Consider the following 19,284-nt stretch of genomic DNA (forward strand, 5'->3'; position numbering starts at 1 on the left):
CCACCCTTTCCAAATCAAAACCCTAATATTTTAGGACTAAATTAAGTCCCTTATCAGTACCCTGAACACCTAGACTCTCATTAACACTTACACTAATTGAGGGCGAGGATTAGAGAAGGGGAGAAAGTCTAGGGTTCAAGTTCTTCAAGTGAGGTCTTCAGATTTTCGATTGTTCTTCGAATCCAGGTATGTAAGGCTGAACGTAAACATGGACTTTTTCCTCCATGTGCTCATGATTGTGATAGATTGATTAAGAATGGATTGAGTCTTCATGATTGTGTTTCTTGAGAAGTTCTTTTCTTAATATTTAGATGTTTTACTGATTGTTGATAAATTCATGCTTTTCTACGAATTTGTTGCTTGAATAAATGATTTGAAGTACTTGTTTTATAAACCCTAATAGTATATTGATGAACATTGAATGTATGAGTTTAAGTATTGAATTTGTGAATCCGTGATTGTGATTGGGATGAAAATATGATGATAGTGTTGATGAACTTGATAGTCCTTTATATTTTATAATTGAATCCAAGTGAATGGTCTCAACTAAATATTTTCGTAAATTATTTTCTAAACTTCTCTTAAATAATTGATTGAGAATGATTGGGAAATTAATTGGCCGAAAGGGTTGATTTGATAGAACTGATGAACTGAATGAGTCCATTTGAGACATTGATTTGGTTGAATTGGATTGATTGTCTTATGATATTTGAGTCTTGGGAGGAGTATCAAGAACCGAATTGGTAGAGAGTAAGTAATAACTCGAACCCAATAAATACGTTGCCATATATAGGAGAGGATTGAACTGTTAAGTCAGATGTTTCCTAAATTATTGTCCTAACATGATAGGACTTGATTGGTTTTGGATCCATGATTGGTTGATTCATTCTTACCTTAGAAAGGTATTGAACGGATGTGTCAAAAACGTCATCTTGTTGTACTATCACTGGCTCATAAATAATGATTGTTGGATAAGAGAAACTCTCATATAAGTCTTGATAGTACTCTGATTAGATTGGATTGGATTGTATATGATTGGTCTCTGTTTAAATCTTATTCTTATTTAGACTTAGGACATCCTTGACTGAGTTGTTCACCTTCCTGATTTGAGATCTCTGAACTGTTTTGATTCTACCTTGATGCATATTTCATTTTGCTATATTACATATTCGTACATTCCATGTACTGCCATCTATTTGGGCTTGCATTATTTTATAATACAGAAACAGGTACTAGAGATTATCAACAGACACATCATTGAGGATCTATTTGTATTCAGCTTATTGGTGATTCCTCCCTGCTTCCGGAGGATACCACAGTTATCTTTCTAACTTTTGAGTTAGTTTTATTTATTTTATTTGAGGTAGTCATGAACCTATCATTGACACCACTTAGACAATTGATAGAGGCTTCATAGACTGGATTGTTGATGTTGTCGATTGGTTTGGTTTTTTGGCTAGTTTCATTCATATTAGTCTTGTTGAATTGATTGATTAGAAAAATTATTGGCATTTGGCTTTATCGTATGAATAGTGTTTTAGTTAAGTCTTCCGCTGATAGAATGTGAATGAATGAATGTGTAAACAGGCCAATGAGTTCGCTTGGGGACTAGCAATAGTCTCTGAGTGTCGGTCAAGCCTAGGATACCCTCCCGGGGCGTCACAAACTTGTAGGAACAAAAGTTCCGAACTTTTGTTATCAATATATACCCATGCTCTTCGGTAGTTGATATTCAATTTGCGGCATCGTCAAGCTCAATCGAATCCATCTCCATCAAGTAATGTCATTTTTTAAAATTTTCGTAATATATCTTTTTTCAACTCAGAACACCTGCAGTAGAAAATTCATATCTTGTTGTATAAATATTGAAATCATGATCCATTTTATTTTTCGGAAATTAGACTCATAGATCTACAAGATATGAAAATCAAAGCCAAATTCCTTATCAGTTGATGAAAATTAATTTTTGAAATTTGCTATCAGATCTGTCTTATTTTTGTTCACAACTCTATGCAGTCTCACCAAAATGTTCGTATCTTAGTGTAGGAGCATCCGAATGATGAGCGACTTGATTCTATAGAAAATAGACTTCAACATCTACAACATATCCAAATATCAAGGTAAAAGTCCTCATGAATTGACCGAAATCAAATTTTGAAGTTGGTCTTCAGATCTGGCAAATTTTTTCCCAAATATGTGGAGTCTCACCAAATTATTCGTATCTTCGTGTAAGAGCATCCGAATGATGCGATAATTGATTATATAGAAACGAAACTTCAATGTCTACAATATATCCAAATATAAAAGCCAAATCCTTATCAAATGATCAAAATTATTTTTTTTAAGTTAGCGATACAATCGACTTTGGTGTGACTTTGGACAACATTCATGAGTTCACTTCTCTACATCTTCGCTGAAGAGCCGCATATTGATTTTTGTATTGATTTAGATTCGGTTCATCATCTATATGGAGAGAAAAAACAAAAGTTTAAGCCAATAGGACCATATTCATCATGACAAGCGCGAGAGCATATGACACACTTTTCACCATACCAATTTGAAGCTTCATGCTTTTGGCACCGTGGGACACATCATCTTTTTTTCTTACAGATTTACGATAGACCGCAAACAGTCTCAATAGAAGACCAAAACAATATGAGGGGTAATCCTTAATTGGTGATAAACCATTTGGTGCATCTAAATTTGTAGTTGTGGCTTTGACGACGAATCACATAGTGTATTTTTTAAAGAAATTGTGGCTTTGGTGGTGACGAACCACACTTGGTTCATCTTTCTTTGCAGTTGCGGATTTGATCACGAACCACACATGATGTACCTTCTTTTTCAGTTTTGGCTTTGAGGACAAACCACACTTGGTGCATTTTTCTTTGTAATTGTGTCTTTGTTGGCGACGAACCACACTTGATGCATCTTCTTTTGGAGTTGAGACTTTAGCAATGAACCACACTTAGTGATCTTCTTCTGTAATTGCGGCTTTGATGACAAATCACACTTAATGCATTTCTTTTGAGCAATTGTGGCTTTGGTGGTGATGAACCACACTTGGTGCATCTTCTTTTGCAGTTGCGGCTTTGATCATGAACCACACATGATGTATCCACTTTTGTAGTTTCACCTTTGAGGACGAACCACACTTGGTGCATTTTTCTTTATAATTGTGGCTTTTTTGGTGACGAAAAACACTTGATGAATCTTCTTTTGGAGTTGCAGTTTAGTAATGAACCACACTTAGTGATCTTTTTATGTAATTGCGGCTTTGATGAGAACCGCACTTACTGCCTCATTCTCTACAATTGTGGCTTTGGTGGCGATGAACCACACTTAGTGCATTTTTTTAGAGTTGCGACTTTAGTGATAAACCATATTTAATGAACTTCTTTTATAGTTGCGGCTTTGGTGAGAACTACACTTAGTGAATCTTTCTTTAAGTTGCAGCTTTGTTGACGAACCACACTTTTGTCTCTTCCTTTGGAGTTTTGGCTTTGGCGAGAAAGATATTTTGGTGTAGTCTGTCCTAATTTCGGAGAGCAACTACTTATCAGATCAACTTCACAAATCAAGCTTCAAAATATGCCCCCAATACTAAAAATAGATGCTCGCTTATGGCTGCATCGATCCATTGAAATATTTGAAGTGACGATGTTTAATGAAGAGGTGATGCAAACTTCATGAAGGCATCTAAGATGAGTTGGCAAGCCACTTCTTGGCGTCTAATTTTTTTTACTTAGACTTTTTGTGTAGGATGATATGTCAAATTTTTTATCCCTTCCTTGTAATTTTGAAGTAATAAAATATATTCGCTTTACATTTCGATGCAAAATGTGTGAGTTTTTTTTTGGAAAAATTACTTAATTGAATGTGTTTTAAAAAATATTTACCATTTTTAAATATACTTTTATTTGATTACCATTTTTAACAATCAATAAAAATATTTTAATTAAATAAGACATTATATACATTTTTTATTTGAGGAAAAGAAAAGGGCGTTATCTCTCTCTCTAAGGGTTATTCTTCAGTTTCTGCGTCTCTCTCTCTTATTCCTTCATCTCTTTTTCTTTCTTCCCTTATTCCTTCATATTTTTGTTTATTTCAGACAGAACTCATAGGTTTTAGGTGCACAATTATAATGAAAGGTTGGAAATCTCCTAGAAGAAGTCCACGAATTCGAATGGTTGATTCAACCGACAGTGGTGAAGTGAATGTCGGTCCAACTTTTAGTTTGAGAATTTCTGCAAATTAATCTCCAAAAGAAGCTGGTGGTGAGGTTAATCAAAATTTCCAAGCATTGCATGTGAAGAAAAAGGGCGGTAGAAGTAAGAAAAAAACTAGTGAATTGAGTTCTAAATCTAAATCGAAAAGAAATCGAGTTGATGTTGCATCGGCATCTAAGAAATTTGTTGACGGTGTTGATAATTTTGAGGATTTACCTCCTCAATTTCAGTCAAAGAAAATGAGACCTACAGTTGATCAGGAGAAAAATCCAAAAATTCAAAATCGATTGTGCAAAAATACGGTTCTACCGGAGAGTTTATATCTGGTATGTCATTCTACCAACACATTATTTAACTGATAGCATTTTCAATCTGTTTATGTGTATTTTCTTAGTTTGTTGTTGTTTTGAACTTGTGTGCTAGATGTTGAAGAAAAATTTGTGTATTTAATACTTTTATTATAGTCTAAATTTATTTGCTCAAGTTTATTATATCAGTGATTGTTGGGAATTTTGCCATGAATTGTTAGATCTTTTGTGTTGCAATTTGTTTATTTTTTTAAATAAATAAATATAAATAAATTAAACTTTGAACTAAAATGTATTACACATACATTAAAGTTTAATTAGAAGAGAATAAGAGATGAATGAAATCTGTAGTTAATTGAATTTTTTTTTGTTATCTGTACACCACAAAAATGAATTAAACTTTGAATGAAAATGTGTATTACACACACTAAAGTTGAATTAGAAGAGAATTAGAGACGAATGAAACCTATAGTTAATGAAAAAAAATCAGTGATTTGTACACCACAAAAATGAATTAAACTTTGAACTAAAATGTGTATTACACACATATTAAAGTTGAATTAGAAGAGAATTAGAGACGGTGATCTTTAATTCTACTATGCAACCTATGCTAGCATCTTCCTACTTATTGGAACAATCAATAATCTAATTCATCATCCTCCTATAAATCTAATGTTTTTAGAACTAGCCACATGTAGACCAGCAAAAACTGTAGGCAAAAATGAATCCAAAGCAGATTTCTTTACCATATGATTCTTCAAGCTTATTCTCCCTCACAACTATTAGTTTTTCAATGAGAATAATTTAATCTAAGCTAAGACTGCTTTCAAGAGTCTTCCATTATTAAAAGAGGAGTGAAAAGGAAATAGTAATATCCCTTTTTTTGCAAAAAGCAAAGCAATCATTAAAGCTTAGTATGTTTGTGATGATGTGTTTTCCTTGAAACTTGAGGAGTACAAATTGGCAGTAGTTCATTTTTAAATTAAATATTTGATTTGCTTTTATTTTACATCGGAGCCATGTCTATTTCTTTTCCTTTTTCCTTGATTGCTGAAGAAATCTTTAGATGTATAACTATTGCATGACTAGCTCCTTTTATATATCTACACTCTATAGTATCTCTATATGGTCACTTTAAATCAAGTGTAGTTTGATAAAATTATGATTTATTATCGAGTGCAGTTTCTCTGTTTTGAAATAACTTCTTACGTTAGATTCATAATCCCTTAATCTTTTGTATTTATCTTATCTTATTGTTGAGCTTAAGACCAAAGGTAGATTTGATATCAATAAATAGATCTTCTAAGATCATTGCTTTGTATTATCAATTATTGTCATGTAAAAGACATTCCAATATAAAAATAGTCATGGGTAGAATTTGCAATCTTCTGTTTTCTCTTGCAGTTTTCATTATGCTTCATCACCATACCTCTTCGCTAGCTAATATTAGCACTGATAAAGCTACTCTTCTTTCCTTGAAATCTCACATATCTTTTAAGTCCTATTTGAGGGTTCATGTTAAGATATAATTATCTATAGTGATAGATTGATATTATTTATATGTAGGATCATAAATTTTGGAGACATTCAGATATTTTGTATTCTTCAAGTAGGTGGTCGTCCTATACTAATCATGACGTGATTGAGAAAATAAAACTTTCTTTATTTGAAAAATAGCTCGAGTTGTTTAGGAATACTTGTTCTGGTTACTTTCTTGACCTTTAGAAAGTGACCACACAACTCCAACTTATTTATTGCCTTATGAACAGGGGGTTAAAACACATACCAGATGATGTGTTTGTTGTTGAATTAAATGAGAAGAGGTTGTTTTTTGGGCTTAGGGAATTTGGGTTAATTACAGGCTTAAATTGTGTTAGTGATAGTTGCTCTGTTAATGTTCCAGATTCTCCTTGTCGGATGTTGAGCAATTATTTTCTTGAATAAATCACTGTTCAAAAGAATCATCTACGCGAGTTGTTTTTATCAAAAAAAATTCATAGATCATGATTCCGCCGTTTCACTAGCTGTTTTGTTCTTTATTAATGATTTTTTGTTCTAATATGAGAACAATGAATACCAAATTAGTAATAGAAATTTCTACCTTGTGGAAAGTGGACAATTCAATTCTTACCCGTGGGGTTTAGATGTCTACAAGAAGTTGCTTGATAATGTGAGGCACAAGCTTAATTCAACCAATCAGTACTATAGATTAGGTGGATTGCCTCTTTCCCTTCAAATTTGGATTTTTGAGTGTTGTTATAGAGTCGATGAGGATTTAGCTCTTCCAATTTCTGATTCTATTCCAAGAATTTTGAGGTGGAAAATAGTTGCTGAAAGTCTTGGGCAAAAGCATATTGAAAATGACATCTCCATGCCTACGAAATATAAGGTATTTATACAAAGTTAATACAATTTATGACACATATATATATTAGTTAAACTCAAGTTAATACATCTATTTGTTTATGTATTTTAATTTTAGTTTGAGAATATAGTGGCAAGTGAAGATGAGGTATCTAAATTGAGGCTTCCTGAACCTCGTGATTACCATTCTGAAATCTTGAAATTGGAGCCAAAAGGATCAAAGCATAGTCTAGATATGTTGACCAAGGAGGTTATAGAGTTGAGAAAAGAATTTGTAAAGGTATAAGCTAACTTGGTTTTAGGCTTTATCTTTTTCAAAACGGTTATTCTAATATTTGTGTTATATTTGATTATATACTAGGCGAATAAAAATCACAAAGCTCTTGAAGAGAAGATAGACTTACAATCTATTCAAATGAAAGAATTTGTGATGAATTTCATCAAACAATTATTGAAGGATATTTCTTTGTTGTTTGTTAAGAGAGACATTGTCACGACCCAAGCCTAGGGCCTAGACGTGACATGACGAATGAGGAACCCGAAAGTACCTCAATCAAGACTCTTAGCATTCTTTTAGCCTTTCATAGGTAATGATAATAAATAAACAAGCAGAAATCATAATAGTAAATCTTCAACTTACATATGTCCAACAATACCTCTAACTATTAGATTTAACGGGGCTAAGACAAGTCCCTAGCTCACCCTCAATCATAATAGAAGAAATGTCATAGTAAAATATCTTAACATATCATAAACTAGAAAGATAAAGGAGTATTGTTCCCGGAACATGGGAACTCACCAAAAGTAGTCTCCAATGGAATATCAACTAGCCACATAGAGGAGAACGAGGAGGAGCACCGATCCCTACATGGTGATATCATGTAGGCAAAAGAGTATGCGTTAGTACTTTGAATGTACTAAGTATGTAAGGATGCATGAACATTGAAGAAACATTAAAACATTTATGTAATATGGAACATAATTTAATGTATGCATAATAAATCATATAGATATCCTTTAAAACATTCATTTTGTGGGAAATTAACCATAACCGACATTTAAGACCATGCGAGCTATTACATGGAATCCAACATAACCCCCTACGTTGGCCGGGGAGACTACTTGCCAGGTAGAACTCTGTCAACTTCGTTCATTTCTTTAACTTTAACTTTAAGGGCTATTTATGGATCCATTAGCCTAAGCCTACAAGGGCTCCTATGTTGGCACATAGTTAATGATACAAGGGGTTGCTACTAGGATTCCCTTACCGAATCTCACCTCAATGCCCCATTCGGTGCTAAGTCAATCCCACGGAATAGTTTAATACTTCAAAATATTCATAGCATATAACTTGAGAATTCAAATATCATATTCGGTAGAATAGCTCATTAAAACATTTGGTAATTCAAATATGCAAGAATTGTCCTTATTGCATAAAGAACCCATTATTCATATCATTTCATCATTCTTTCATTTCATAAAATCCCTTTTGATCATAGATATTGTTTTCATAAACATTCATTTGGAGTCAAGACTTTCAAGTCAAACTTCTTTGAAGATATAGTAAAACTAGGTGGGTTCAAATCATTTAAACTTGCAAACATGTATGTAAATAATATGCATAAATACTTTGAAATCCATTAATTAAAAATCATGCTTTAAACAACCCACCATGAATTTCAAGAACCTTTAAATAGATAAATAGAGGAATTACTTGTAAACCATCAATTCATACATATGAAATTATGTTGCATCAAAATAGAGTAATAATCATTAGTTTAACCATGATTCATACTATTAAGTAAAATTAAGAATTACCATAAGAAAATATTACTTGAAATCAAGAGACTTAATTCAAAGAATTTTTGGACTACATGGGTGGAAGAACCCATTGATAAATACCCACATAACTTAGAGTAGAGCTTAAAGAAAATAAACATAATTTATCATATAATAAAAATAATTTAGACATGAGAGTGGAAGAAATACTCTCATTGAAGCCTTACATACCTGGAAACCGAAGCTTTAGTTGGTACCGGAAGACTTAATGAACACTCTTGAGTCCTAGCTTCTCTCCTTGCCGGAACGTTTTGTGTACTACCCGGAATATATGAATCACCGGAATAGTATTTCTTCACTACTAAGAACTAAAACTATATTTGAGAATGTGTAAAGAAGTGTATAGAGAGAAGATTTGCTTGAGAAAGCTTGATGAATAAAATGAGGAAATAAGATGGGTATTTATAGGTGGGAAAGAGGGACCTAATAATAAATAAAATAATTATATAAAAAAAATCTGAAAATTTAGTGGAATATATTGATGTCATGGATGATGTTAAATGGAGGACAATTTATGTCATGAGTGATGTCAAATGTATCTAGATCTTTCTATGGTAGGTGAAATGAGTTATTTTTGACAGAATACTCTTTTTGGGAGCTATGTTTGAATAAGATAAATTCCTTATTAGGATTTGGTGTCTTCATAAGAATTGTAGATATGGAAGTCTAGTTTCATATCGTTCAAGAATCAACCAATTTGGATACACCTACAGTGATATATGATTTTTCTTCTATAAACACTCATTTCCGTCACACCATCCTACCTTACAAAAAATAATTTATTTGACCTATCTAACCTCTAAATATTAAAATATGGTCTTCATAAAAGTTGTAGGTAATGATCTTGTGGTTACTCAGAAATTTGAATCACTCAATTTGGATATTCCTATGAAACGTTATGCCCAAAATACAGAGGTTATATCATGTTTAGGCAAAAATTGAAACATCATATACAACGTTTTTAGGGGATGTTACAGACATCAACAGTTCTTTTACTCAAAAAGTAAGGAAATCATTTAACAAAAAGGCTGGCGAGACATTTTTGGGTGGATTAGACTTCAATGGAAGTTCTTTTATGTTTTTAATACTTCTATAATATCTTGTTTTGCTTGCTGGCAGGGAGTTAACTAGTAATTTATTTACTGTTTAGAGTTTTTACGTATCTAAGTTGTAGTTTAAGTTTGATTTTTTTATTCACACGTTTTTCTTGTAATATATTTTAATTACACACAACATTTTCTCCTTGTGTTGATGCATCAATACATGTGTCAAGAGGGCATGATACTCAAGCTATAGAATCAACTCAGCATGAAAACTCTCAAGTATTTAAAGCTTCCGTTAAATTTTCTACTGTTGGAAATTCTAAAAGCAAAATTGGTAATGAAGGGTTTAATACAAATATAATACACATTTCATATACTTTCATTCAACTTTGTTTAAATTGTTCATGTTATGTACAAATGAAGATGTTGCAGAAATTACTATCAAACAAGTTTTATTTGAGGTTATTGTTGATATAAATGGTATTAGTTTTATTTTGAAAGTTCAAATAAACTTCTTTGATCTCTAATTACTCTACCTGCTCCTCCCTTAATGCATTACTAAAAGATTTATTTTGTATATAGGAGAAGGGGTTGTTGATGTTAATTTAGTTGAGGCACAACCTAATAGTAGTGCAGCTAACAAAGGTGAACTAGATTGTGGTGCGTCTACTAATGCCAATGCGGCAAAGGGTTGTCAAAAAAATCCTCAAACGCTTGATGACTTCATGTTGTGTGCTGAAGATCTTTCCCAGATCCGTAAGGCAGAAGCATCATATCTAAGAAAGTCACAGTTGAGGAAAACAAAAAGAAAAAGGCAGCCACTATTGAGGAAAACAAAAAGAAAAAGAAAGTCACTATTGATGAAGAAAAAAAGCGACACCAAAGAAGCGTGCAAGAATTTTTTTTCTGGAAAGTCAATTAAATCTCCTTATATACAGCATTTTGAATATGGAGGGACCTTATGTGTAATACATCAAATATTTGAGATAAAACATCCCTTTTCACTTGTAATCGGAGTAGATAATAAATCTGATTTGATAGATTCATTGACTTTGTGGCTTTATACGGGTACAAAAAAGAGGTAATTTATTTATGTTTCTTGTTTTATATGTCAAAAAATTTCTTTAGTTTAAATGAGTTAACTAACTGAAAATTTTATTTTTTTATGCTTTAAAGGGGAAAGAAACCGTACCCAGATGTTGTTAATGTCTTCAAGCCACCATTTGAATTAGATGTTTGCAATGTACAAGAAAAAGAATGGTTTTTCAAATTGGCACATTCTGGTCAAGCATGGAATGATGAGGTTAGTTATGTAAACTCTAGTTGAACACTCTCATTTTTCTGAATCAACTTCTTCTCTCATTTTTCTGGACAAGCTTTAATGAGCTCACTGAATTGACACTTGCTACAGATTTGACGTATTATCTGACACTTGACATCATTTTTAATCTTTTGCAGCATCTTGACGTCATTTTATATTATATTAGAAAGAAGGGGAAGTATGAAACCAACAACAATGTTCGATTTACAACTACTGATTGTCTATTCAAGACAAATATTGCTCAATCTTATTTTCAACTTTATGAAGCTCATGAAAATAAGAAGAAATTTGGGATCAAAGCTTCGGATGCTATTGGTGAGTATATATGTGTTGACACCCAATTTTGACCCTCCACAACGCAAATTAGCTATCGAGTTTCTTTGAATTTCAAACATTTTTGAAATAATTAGCTTTTATAAAAAATAAAGATATTTTCATGTTATTCTTAACTATTTTTATTTTTTATAAATTTTAGTATAATATACATTTTTATGCTTCTAATGAGCCGAGGGTCTTTCGGAAACAGCCGTCCTACATTGGTAGGAGTCAGGTCTGCGTACACTTTACCCTCCCCAGACCCTACGATGTGGGATTGCACTGGGTTGTTGTTGTTGTTGTAGTATAATATACATATTTTTATAAACTATATCTTTGATTACTATTTATGTAGTTATTCGATAATCATCTCAAAATAATTTTATTTTTTAACTAAATACAATGTTAGTTAGGTTAGTTTAATTATAATTTGCATTTTTGAAAATTTTATTTTTTTCTAAAAAAAATCCTCAATCTCCTACATCGAAAATTGCAAGAAAATTTGAAGTTTTTGGAGCCTATATAAAGGCTCATATTCTTATTAAGAAAAAAAAAAGAAGTGAGAGGTTTTTTAGCCACCCCAAAGTTAAAAATTTTCTTAATTTGACTATGATTTTAGACTCTTGTCCCCAGCCTAAAAGTTGTGAAAATTTCTAGCTTTCAATCTATATTTTTCTTAGTCGAAATTTAGGCTAAGAACTGTGTTCTTATAACTTCGAACCCACGAAGGTTTGAGTCTAAATTTTTAATTTTTTCTTTTTTTTTTGTAGATTGGAGTTCCATCAAGTTCTTGGGTGGTGGTGAAATTGTCTTCCGCTCATCGTCTTCAGTTTTGTTGCCCGAAAAAAGATAAGATCTTTTCTCAGCTTTATTTTATTTAATTATTTCATGTTTTATATTTAGTTAGTTCGTAGTCTCATTTTTTTTAGTTAGCATGTATTAAGAATAATTAGATTAATGATAGAATTTTTTTTATAGTTAGCATGTGTTAGAGTTAATTAGCTATCATGTGTTAGGATTATTTCATAAAAGATCTTAGTTTTGTTCATTATTTTTCGAAATAGTTTCCTTTGACAATATAGATTTTCATGTTTTTAATTTCTTCTTTTAACATGATTTAGATAACAAAAATATGTTTAAAGTCATTATTCAATTAGAACTTTCATGGCCTAATTGATTTAATTCTTTCTTTAAAATTTGAGCTAGTATAACGTATATATATTAAATATGTATTCTTTAGTTACTTGAATATATTTCTTCTTTCCTTTCATTTGTCCATATATATGCATGTTGTTAGTCACTTCTAGGATGCTCATCAATTTGATAACTCAAAATATCATGATATATTACTTGGTTTAGCTTAAAATAAGTAAGTACTGATGTAATTTTATTTTGGTGCATGTGATATCAATTCGAGTCCATCTTTGGACTTCATCATTGCATATAGTTGAGTTTTGAGTCTTTCATCATTTTATTTGAATTGTTGGAAAGTTGATAAATGGAAAAAAGGTAATATTTATGATTTATATATTGATATTGGGCTGTATACACAGGAATACAGGTGGAAAACAGTATCGTATACACTGATATACAATATCTATATAGTCTGATATGCAAAAAAATAATGTTGTATACACTGATATATAGTATATATATATAGTCTAATATATAGTGATATACAACAGATACAAAGAACAAACAGGTGATATACTGTGTGTATACACTTCAATATACACTATATGCAGTGTATATATATTCTGATATACAATGTGTATACAGCTGCGATATACAGTGGAATTGTGCTTAAGGCCCAAAATGCAGATGGCCCAACAGCTTAATCCAGACGTACAGAAACTAAGTGTCGGACAATATTTTCATGTGTTATTTATTTTTTATTTATATTAATTCAGGTTGTAATAATTTATTTACTTATATTATTTATGCTTGCTTGGATATTAATTTTAATTTATTTTAACTTAATTAGATTCCCCTAAAGAAAAACCAATTAATGTTAATTACTCTTTAGATGATTTTCTACCTTTACTTAGGCATTTGGTAAACTTTACTTTTTTTTATATACATGTATATTATTTTTAATGTTTAAGTTTGATCATTTTTTCCAAAAAATAATTTTAAAGTCTTCGTTTCCTTTTAAATTAATATTTTTAAAAAGTTAGACAAATAATTTTCAAATCATTGGATAACCGTGCGTTAACGGCCACTTTGAATGCTTAACACCTTCTCAAAGTGGAAATAAGAACCTCGTAATTTTTTCTCTGAATTTTTAAGATTTAAATCTGTTAGGGTCTTTTAAATTAAGTTTTCTTAATTTCTTTAAAAAATTAAGTGGCGACTTCTCTTTTTCTAAAATTGATTTTTTCTCTATAAAGTTGAAATTAATTTTAAATCGTCTTTTTCAGAAATAACAATATGCAGACGCCGTTTGTTGGCAAGCACCCCATGGGACAAAGTTGATTATGTTCTCTTTCCAGTAAACATTAAAGAGGGTTATCATTGGATTTTTGTTGTGTTTGATATTATTGAAAGGTCTTTGAAGGTGTATGATTCCTTTCCGGCCAAAGGAGGGAGAATTTTCTGACTCAAAACGCTGCTGGTATGATTGCATCGGTTTTACCATACTACTTGAGTGTGGTCAAGTTCTATGATAAGCGTCCTGACTTGAAGGAGTCACCTAAATACAATGGAAAAAATGAGTTTGAGCTCATTGAATCTAAGTTCATAACTGAAGGGATTCTTAGACAACAAGAAGATTCATTGTAAGTTTAATTGTTTATCAAGTAAATACTATCTTTTGTATTAGTCTTATTAAACTCAATAGTATTTTTATAATAATTTTATATTTTAACTTTTGTAGGGATTGTGGAGTTTTTGTGGCTGCATTTGCGGAGTTAGTGAACAATGTCCAGGATATTTCAAATCAACAACTAAGTGCAGACAGTCTCCGAAAGAGGTTTGGGGCTCTACTATGGGAATATGCAGTGAAGAAGCAAAAGAGTAACCTTCAAAATAAAGACGAAAGACCACATAAATAAATAAATGTAGTTATATTAGTTAAAATGTCTATGAAAACTATGTTGTCTAAAAACAGTTTATAGCTGATGTATTAGTTAGGTTTTGAAGATTGTTTTGTGCTATCTTTTTTAAGATGATTTTTGTTCATGTAAAATACACTTTTAATATAGTTTTTTGTTCACGTAAAATATATCTTCTTCTTTTTTATAATGCAATACATAGCTACGTTAATGTTAAAGTGTTATCAAACTGAAACCTGCATTATGAATTAAACTTGAATGAAAAAATAAATTAAACTTGAATGAAAAATAAATTACATACATATTAAAGTTGAATTAGAATAGAATTAGACACGAATGAAAAGTGTAGCTAATGAAAAAAATCTTCAGTGATCTATAGAAACACAAAAATGAATTGCATACACACTAAAGTTGAATTAGAAGAGAATTAGACACGAATGAAAAATGTAGCTATTGAAAAAGTCTCCAGTAATCCATAGAACACAAAAATAAATTAGACTTGAACTAAAAATGAATTACATACACACTAAGGTTGAATTAGAAGAGAATTAGACACGAATGAAAATTGTAGCTAATGAAAAAGCCTTCAGTAGTGTTATCAAACTGAAACTTGCATTATGAATTAAACTTGAATGAAAAATGAATTAAATTTGAATGAAAAATGAATTACATACATATTAAAGTTGAATTAGAATAGAATTAGACACGAATGAAAAGTGTAGCTAATGAAAAAGCCTTCAGTGATCTATAGAAACACAAAAAATAATTACATACACACTAAAATTGAATTAGAAGAAAATTAGACACGAATAAAAAATGTAGCTATTGAAAAAGCCTCCAGTAATCCATAGAACACAAAAATGAATTAGACTTGAACTAAAAATGAATTACATACACACTAAAGTTGAATTAGAAGAGAATTAAATACTAATGAAAATTGTAGCTAATGAAAAAGCCTTCAATGATCTATAGACCACAAAAAATGAATTAAACTTGAACTAAAAAATGAATTCTTGTAGCAAACTAATAACCTAAAACAAACAGAGTTTATTCTTTATTTCAAAGGTCATTCTTTATTCTTAATCCAAAGGCCTAACATTCTTGCAAGTCTTCCCGTTGTAACCTTTTTGTCCACAATTGCTGCATGTTATTTTTGATTTTTTGAATCCATCTTCTCTCAATTGCGTGTGTCTTTTATATTTTGGCCTCCTAGGAGGTATCTTTCCAAGTGGTGGAAGTACAACCTCTTCAAGAACGTGTATTGGTATATTGCAGGTGCTTTCATCTAGGAGGGGATTCAGGTGAAACTGGTATGTCAATAATAAATTCCCTCTTATGTAGTAATCAGAGCAATATTTTTCATAACCAGTATGTTTTGTTGTTAAAACAACCAAAGCATGAGGACATGGCAACTCATCTATTTGAAATCTCCCACGTGTACATGTATGTTGTTGAAGACATACTGTAAATTGTGTAATGCCATCAAGTACTGCATACACATATTCTTTTATCTTCCTAACCTATGAAAAATAAGAAGAAATATAAGCAAGAGAGATGTTACATGTGAATCAGAAGAAAAACTATTAGCAAAAAGAAATTTACAGATACCATACTCTCAATTTCTCCGATGCATTTTTGTTACGTTGTAGAATTTTTTTATACTTTTTCCCAAGGTAAAATCCTGAAAATATTGTCTTTGACCTGTTATTGTTATTCCATTTTTAAACAAGTTGTCTCATGAATTCTAGGAGGTGCAAGACTGTAAGAACTTTGGCATGTCTTGTTCTTGAATTGACTGATTCTGCAATGTTTGATGTCATCATCCAAGTCCTATTTACCTGATCATGAACACATGACCATTTGTTGTATCAAATGTTCAGCAAGTAGTCTTTAATCCTCTTGTCTATCTTCTCAACAATTGCCATATGTTGATTAAACTCTACCGTGGTGTATGTTTTTGCCATAGAGTAGAACAACTCCATGACCTTTTGCTGATTTTTCTGAAGTTTTTCATTATGTTTTGCAACAAGTGCCATATATACGTGAAATGAGGTATTTTATCATAGACAATTGAAGTTGCCTTAATAATTCTTGCATGCCTATCCAAAATGATACATATCTCTGATCTTTGACCAAATACCTCTCTGAATTGTTCAAAAAATCACATCCAAGATGCATCATTCTCTGAATCAACAATGTCATAAGCAAGCGGCAGTATACTCCTTGCATCAGGTATAATGTTTAATACATTCTTAATACATTTTTGTTTCATGTGCAATACACTTTTAATACATTGGAAAGACTTTTAATACAAATTAGAATTTCATTTATAGAAGCATTAGTATTGTATTCGAAAATTCTCACCTACTGCATCTAAGGTATTAGCTGTTAGCATTGTCCCTTTGTATGCTCCTTTTAGAAAAGTTCCATCAACAACTACAATTGGTCTACAATACTCCCATCCTTTTATCGATGTAAGCAGAGCTACAAATGCATATAGGAAATGGTCATCCACTTATTTGTGCAATCTTATATAAGAACCAGGGTAAGTTGCCTCTAGTATGTAAAAGTAGCCTGGAAACTTTGCATATGATTGAGCTAGATCACCTCGGACTAATTCAAGAGCTTTTTCTTGAGCTCTCCAAGCTTGCATATATGTGAGTCGCACACCATATTCCTATAACATGTCATTTTGTATATCTCTTAGTGTGTAGTTGGCATCTGGATCAATACATTTGGCAATAATAATACTCCCAACAACTGTCTTTGTTGCTTGTCTTTCCGATAATGAATTATGTAGCAACAAACACGTGTGTTCGCTTTCAAAATCTCTAATAGCGAACATTTGAGATTTATTCATGCTTGAAGAGCGTAAATTCCAACTACAATTTTCTCCAAGGCATTGTATTGAATAGCTGTTGAAAAAAAATTATTAATAGATAATTAATAGTATAAACTAACTTGAATTTGAGTCTTACGATGTTGAGCTTGATCTCAATGTCTTGAATTCAAAGTGTTTAAGAATAGAATGTCTTTTTAGTGCACTGGTAAGGACATATTTAGTTTTGTAAACTTGATCTTTCTCAAAAAAAGATTAATTGGGGTTAATAATGATGTCTGGTTGTATTTCTTCTTGTTCATCAACTTCCTCACATGATCTAAATCCAATTAACTCTAGCACATCACCGATACCACTAAATGCATTAGAAAAGTATGAATTGTGTGTAGTCCTCATGTCTTCTGAAGTGTCTGAACATAATAGTGGAATTAAGGTGGAATCACTCTCCAAGTTGTCTGATTCAGTTGTTGTGACACATAAAGGGTATTTGACATATCTCTATATTCCTTTTTGGTTTCAATATACACTTTTACTCCCATATCGTTATGAATTTGAATTGGAGGAGACCTTTCATCAATCTTATATCTAATTTCAAATTTACTTGTTGATGTATCTATTGAGAATTGAGCAGCAATCACAGAAACAAGGCTAGAAAATGTTGAATCGGTATTTATCAACACACCATCTGCCAAGTAATTAATATACTAGTTGCTAGAATCTCATCGGCCATTGAAGTAAAGTAGCACAGCCAGATTAGCCATGTTTTTCTCCTGTATATTTTTTTGTTGAATTAGAAGAGAATTAGACACGAATGAAATATGTACCTAATAAAATCATCCTTCAGTGATCTGTAGGCCATAAAATAGTTAAACTTGAACAATAAATGGATTACACATACATTAAACTTGAATTAGAAGAGAATTAGATACGAATAAAATCTGTACTAATGAAACCAGCCTTCAGTGATCTGTAGGCTACATAAATGAATTAAACTTGAACAACAAAGGTATTACACACACATTAAACTTGAATTAGAAGATAATTAGACACAAATGAAACATGTATCTAATGAAACCAGCCTTCAGTGATCTGTAGGCCACAAAAATAAATTAAAGTTGAACAACAAAGGAATTACACACACATTAAACTTAAATTAGAAGAGAATTAGAGACGAATGAAACTTGTAGCTAATGAAACCAGCCTTCTCTGTAGGCCACAAAAATGAATTAAATTTGAACAACAAAGATATTACACACACATTAAACTTGAATTAGAAGAGTATTAGACATGAATGAAATATGTAGCTGACAAAACCAACCTTCAGTGATCTGTAGACCACAAAAATGAATTAAACTTGAACAACAAACGTATTACATACACATTAAACTTGAATTAGAAGAGAATTAGACAAGAATGAAATTTGTATCTAATGAAACCAATCTTTAGTGATCTCTAGGCCATAAAAAATGAATTAAACTTGAACAAAAACTGTATTACACACACATTAAACAATATTATTTGTAATTAATTCTGTCATTGACTCCCTCTTGTCTTGATTATCTTCCATGGTGAATGCTCCATTCATCCTTAAGCAAATCTAGAGACACTATAACCATATAAAACTTAAATCGTCAAAGGCAAAATATCAACATAGACAAACTATTGTCAAAACCCAAAATAAACCTTTGTATAGCAAACACATTTCTTCTATTAGGAGTTTTGGATGTGTATGTGGATCTGACAAAAGATTTAGCACAAACAAGTGCAATAACCAAAATTAATTGAAGAAACGACTTACCAAAAGAACAAACATTAGAGAATAAAAGCAACAACACCAAATGAAATCGGAACATTAGAAAATGTGAAGTAGCAACTCACAGAGAAACAAACAGGGAAAGAAAAAGAAGACGTTTGTGAGTATTTGAATAATGTTTCCTTAGTTTAAAAGTTTATCTATACCAAAGTAACAA

The 19,284-nt window shown here is 31.4% G+C and overlaps 1 pseudogene; it reads left to right on the plus strand.

Annotated features, from left to right (window-relative positions):
* The first annotated feature begins 4,471 nt into the window (after positions 1-4,471).
* On the plus strand, positions 4,472-14,475 carry LOC129894698 (uncharacterized; annotated as a pseudogene).
* Positions 14,476-19,284: the final 4,809 nt, after the last annotated feature.

The sequence above is a fragment of the Solanum dulcamara genome, chromosome 7 (assembly GCF_947179165.1).
Source record: "Solanum dulcamara chromosome 7, daSolDulc1.2, whole genome shotgun sequence".
Lineage (NCBI taxonomy): Eukaryota > Viridiplantae > Streptophyta > Magnoliopsida > Solanales > Solanaceae > Solanum > Solanum dulcamara.